The sequence below is a fragment of the Schistosoma haematobium genome, chromosome ZW, assembly GCF_000699445.3.
Source record: "Schistosoma haematobium chromosome ZW, whole genome shotgun sequence".
NCBI lineage: Eukaryota > Metazoa > Platyhelminthes > Trematoda > Strigeidida > Schistosomatidae > Schistosoma > Schistosoma haematobium.
In genome coordinates this window covers 12,091,963-12,098,061 of record NC_067195.1, presented here as the reverse complement: position 1 = coordinate 12,098,061, position 6,099 = coordinate 12,091,963, and the positions used below count along the sequence as shown (strand labels likewise).

Here is a 6,099-nt window from a genome sequence, read left to right as displayed (position 1 = left end):
TCATTAATAATGTATATTTTGTTAACACTTTGCAATATTCTGACTTTTTACCATAGAGTATTCCATTTACAAAGGTTTTTTTCTGATTAATCAAGAGCTAAGTGAAAATCTATCGCAATTCATTTTAACATTAATACAATACTGTTTTCTTTTGATTTCCATAACAAATAAAGGCATCACAACTCTGAGTCATTAAAATTAATTAACATTTATAAATGATTAATTATATATGTACAAAGAATAACAACCGTTATAATACGAGTTCAGCAGCAGATAAACTGAAAGTGATATATACAATTAAATATTGACAATATGTTTTAAAATTTTCTAAAATAAACTTAAAATAACCCATTGTACTGTTTTTCTATTCTTTATAAAGTAGTAAAACAAATCAAAGTGCACCCTTATCGGCAAAGTACATGACAAAACACAGTGACAATATTTAAAAAAATCATCTCTACGTTAGGAGACGGAATAAAATGAATAGGTTGGTTACATTAAGAAAATAGTACTATATATATATATATATATATATATATATGGATGTAAGAATCACTAAGGAAAATGTGAGACGAAAAACTAAGGAACAGAAAAAAACATTTAACTGAGTCAACCAAAATATAATGGTAGAATATTTGACAATAGTAATAGAGAACATGACATCTAAATTTAACCGTTTTGTATTCAATTCTTTTTGAGTCAGAAATAACTGAGATGCGATTCAACGATAATTAATTTCCCATTCAACGTACAATGAAGTATTCTAAGAAAAAGGTGAAGATAGAAATTATAAAAACCAATTATATCGATTATTGGTATACAGTTCGAAGAAACAGTCCAACTGTTGTATAGGTACACTTTGGTTCATTATACTTCTTATACGCCGTATATTATGAAGATTATATATTTCACACTGTTCGAAACCAGTCGGCTAGGTTTACTCGAATTTATATATATTACTTGATATCATACTACTATTGTTAACTCATCTGACAGGTACAGATTCGCATACTTGGCTCTTCCTCACACTTCGTGTGAGGTCTAGTGATACTACTTGGTTGCTGAAACAGAAGTAGATGAAAACGGATTTCCAACTTGTGACCTAATGGTTGAAATTCGAACGCTTTGGTCAGTGAGTAACTGTTCCACTTGCACCACACAAAAGTTTGACGAATGGTGGCTTTTGTTATTAATTAGCCTAATGGACAACTATTTAGTGCTTGATGTAATGAATAAGATTGAGTCTTAATGGAAATGTCAATGCTGAGATGCAAATCCCTTCAGCTAATAAGTTTTAAATAGGAAAAATACCTTGCATTCAGGATACTAATGACAGTTACTAATGTCATTATGCTCAATTAACATGTAAACCCAAGCAAAATCAATTAATTGATTGATTCGAAGGACCAGTATATAATCAGACTGATCAATTCGGTTCGACACAGAGAGTGACAGTGTTCGAATTTTCTTCACAATAAACAAACGTTTATCCACTTTACGTAGATTTTGTATTCAGTAAATGATAATTAATATATATATATATACTGGTGTATAATTACCAACATATACTTTATGTAAGTAGTGATTTACCACCACAAACTAACATTCACTAAGGAGCCATTTAATGATAGGACATTAGACGACCTCTTTGTCATGGTATTTTGATTTATACTTAAACAAATAAACATTAGTACAAAGGGGGACCAAAATATATATGCGTCCTACAAATCATCAAGTGTATGTGTAGGCTGGGAAAATGTCCAGGTGCCCAGATCGAACCAAGTGGTTTTCTTAAGGGGCCACTTCCCGAGCCTTTCACCTAGAGGTATCATTCACAAGACAGTGAAGCGACGTTGGGAGATATGGTCCCATGGTAGCCGGTAACCAGGAATAGGTTCATACGCCGTTTGTTTCCTCAGGATCCTTGAGCCCATGTGCACCATTCGTTTGGAATGAGGTCTTCCCAACTCCCCTTGGTGAATACTCCGTACTCACCAATACGGTTTAAGTGCTGGACATTCACTTCTCGACCTCTCAAATTCGTAAACAATATCATCGCCACCATAAGGAAATGATTAAGACTTACCTTGCAGTGGTCATATGAGAGTACTTCGAAGTAGAGTGGACTTCCCCCACCTTTGACCGTACTATGGCATTTAGGGGCGGTGCACTGCCATTTTTGCTGTACACTTATAACTACTTATCAAAGAATTTACAATGGGTCTCCCAAAGTAATAGACAATCGAGTGTAGGATGATAATATAGTAGGGTTAGAAATAGCACGGAATACGAGATTAGAACGTACTAAACACATAATTGTTGCCGAGATCCAAATATTTCTCGAAAAAGTCCAGATGGGCTCTGAAAACGCTGGGAAATCTTTCTACCAGTTAATGCTGAATAGAATTTTCTCAGAAGCATCTAGAGAGTGAAGAGTCACGTGTCACAGTTCTGATTGGGTGATTACCTACCCTACTACTATGTTTAGCATGGTTTCAGAACCTTGCAGAAGTCCAAGGTCATTTGTGATAATATAAATGCCCTCGATTTTCTGTACATAAACTAACATTAAAGTAAAGCATTCCTTTTAGACTTCACACCTTTTCATTCGTGTCCACGTTGTCGTGCAGATTTAGCCTGGGGTTATTAGAAGAGCTTAGGAAACCGATTCATGAGTTCAGTTAGAAGACTTATTAATAATAAAAACAGAACATTTACTTAATGCAATTATATGCAAAGCTTTTTCTGATATATATATATATATATATATATATATATATATATATATATATATTATTGCTAAATCATCTTTAAGCATTCATCAATCAAAGGCAAATGATATGACTTCTTTGAATACCTTGAATAAACAAACAGGATACTCTATTCGTCGAAGATATACAACATACGCTGCGAATCGTTTCAATGTTGGTCTAAGACCTGAACCTCTAAATAGGCCTCTTGCTAAACAAAATCAGTTCATTTGACTATATATACAGAGGTAATTGAATATATATATATATATATATATATATATATATATATATATATATATTCAATTACCTCTGTATATATAGTCAAATGAACTGATTTTGTTTAGCAAGAGGCCTATTTAGAGGTTCAGGTCTTAGACCAACATTGAAACGATTCGCAGCGTATGTTGTATATCTTCGACGAATAGAGTATCCTGTTTGTTTATTCAAGGTATTCAAAGAAGTCATATCATTTGCCTTTGATTGATGAATGCTTAAAGATGATTTAGCAATTAAATCATTCATTGATCGCGAAGGTCGTGACCTTTTATTCTGTGGATTTGAAAGCCCTCTGAAAATATAATCCAGAATAAATAGCATTGAAAGACATCAATCAGGAGCGATAGATTCTGTTAATTTGTTTAGGTGGCTTGATAATGTATGTGCATTGTGATGAATAATGGTAGTGATCCTGATAGCCTGCAGTAAGTCCTTGACCTAGGTTTCGTGCCAGTTAGCAGTCGGCAACAACATGTGTCTGCAATCTTCAAAGGAATGATGGACTCTGAGAGTATCAAACCCTTGTCAAACAGTCAGAGAGACATTACCACGTTACAAGACTAACATTAAATTCATCTAAACAAATGAAAATACTCGATCAGGCGGAAGTAATCAAAACAAACCACTAAATAAGAACATGTGTACATATATATTCCATACAACCCTTGTAAGATGACGTTTACATGCAAATTCAGAACAACATTGAAACGAATGTGAACGACATTCATTTCGACAGAACTTTAAAAGCTACTGATACCTTTGTAAGTAGTACAGTAGATCATGAGTTGACTTTTAAGGGGTGTTCGGTTTTAGAAGAAACTAATTTTATATGGTAAATAGCAAAAGTGATAACATACTCATCTCTTTGTAAGATCCCTTTCAGACATACTTTTATAACTGAGTTTGCAGAGTAATATCAGTAGGTTGGGGGTTTGTGGAGATCGCTAGATCTTTATACTGATGAATGAGCATCTCTCATCTGGGTTCGAAAAGGGGAAAACAAAGGCTCTGTATTAACACACCTGAATAACAGTGGATATGTGCTAGATCAAGCTAAATTAATTCGAGTAATGTATCATATACCTTAGTCATTTCTCAGTGGGACTTGATCCCGTCTCCCAGATATAAGGATCTGAACCTATAACCCTAGTCTGTGTTCAGAAGAAATTTGTGACATCCCTGACTCTTCTTTGGTCAGATACGACTTAATAAATGATTCCACTGATTTATTTACATCTCTCATATTTCCATCATTCTCACCTCTTTCCGTTTATATGCTTCATTATCTGACTTTAAAAGCTTATCACGTAATTTCAATAAGGTTTTGTGATTATTATTTCGAAGTCTATTTATTCAAGTTTGACCTATTTTCTCTGTTGAACTTATTATTACACTTGTCTTCTTACTTCCAATCAGTACTTTTCATGTATTTTTTAATTATGATCATTGACTTATAAATTGCCTTGAGTAGTTTAATACATATTCATGTAAATATTGATGTCTTTTAGAGTAAGCCTGATGAAGATCTAACTGAACACAATATTGTTCGCTTACATGTCTGGTTCAGATTTTTATACTTTACACCACGGACTAATTTTATTTAGACAGATACTGAAAACCAAGGTCTTAACAGTTGTTCTGTTCTAGGAAAGCGTTTCTCAGCAGTGCGCTTACTAGAGAGTAAAAGGACATAATAATATTACCACTACAGATATTATTGTCTTTCATAGTTTTTTACAAGTTTATTTTTTCAGTGACATTGGTTTGAATAATATTAACAAATCGACTCATTTAAACCAATAACCAAATACCTTTCCACACACTACGGTTTGAGCAAACCTTTCTATATAATGACTAGTACTACTAATGTCTAGTTGTTATTTTATAATGAGTGAAGTAAGCTAAAAGTAAAAACCAGGAAGCGCATTTTGTCCCACCTGGGACTCGTCTGTTGGATGTTCTTACATCCCAGAGTTCATGTTCACTCCGACACTCAAATTCAGTACCTTTTGTGCCAAATGCCGCCGCGTTATCCACCTGGCTACTGAGTTCAGATGAATTTTAATTCACACATATTGATTGTTAGGATCTTCCCATTGAAGCTTAGGACTGTGATTGATCTGAATTCAGTATGAAATATGACAAAAGGGACTGATCAACTGGAGTCCTGAACATCAATAAGAAGACCCGAACAACCAAAACGAACGAATTAACATTCATTCCATTGCACAAGCAAGTGGCTATTGGGACTCAGTAGCTAAGTGGATAGCACGATTGCGTCCAAAGCGAAAAGCACTGATTTTGAGTCCTAGGATGTAAGCACATCTAGCTAAGAAGTCCTAAATTGGAAGAAACGCGCGTCCTGGATTCCACTGCTAGCTAATATCCATCTGTGCTTATAGTGACACAAGGTTCAAACAAACGATACAATAGTTGATCGTTATGACCTTCAGTTATTAAATCATTAAATCATAAAGATCGGTTTATGAGTCGTAGATGTTAGGTTTGAAGTTATGTTGAATATGGTTCAGACCGATAACCTAGTAAATGATATTTATGTGGCTAGACTTCCGACAGGTGATTAAATCACATTGCAAGAACTTGATGTACATGCATAATATGAACGATTGAATAATAGTAGACCAGTGTAAATTATCACGAAAACTCCAATGTACACTTGGATTAGTAATAAACACTCCGTCAAATTTACTACAACCATATCATGAATTGATATTGATAGATTAATACAAGCGCTTGTGTGAACTGATACAAAACGGAATGCATATAATGTTGTAATCTTATTGGTTATATAGTATGTATTCATATATAATTAATCTTGAACTTTTATCTTATGTATATTTCTTGAACACGAGTGCTTTTCCATATCCGTTTGTCTATATTACCCTTTTTGTTTAAACCATGTAAGCTGAGATACAAGATTCTTTAACAAATCGGCTAGTATTGCCAATTTCAACACTATATCGCTACAATTATTCTCCTTATCTTGTTTTGTTTATCAGTACATTTAATTGAATATAGTCCCATAAAATTTCGTGTTGAGAGTTTAATA

At 33.8% G+C, this 6,099-nt stretch overlaps 1 protein-coding gene across 1 annotated transcript in view; it reads right to left on the bottom strand.

The window, feature by feature from the left end:
* Window positions 1-542: 542 nt before the first annotated feature.
* The window catches only part of MS3_00002791 (uncharacterized protein), a gene marked incomplete at its 5' end in the record, with an annotated part of 50,842 nt that continues 45,285 nt past the window's right edge, over window positions 543-6,099 (bottom strand). Inside the window, one exon of the mRNA XM_051210416.1 lies at window positions 543-763. The remainder of the gene's footprint in view (window positions 764-6,099) is intronic.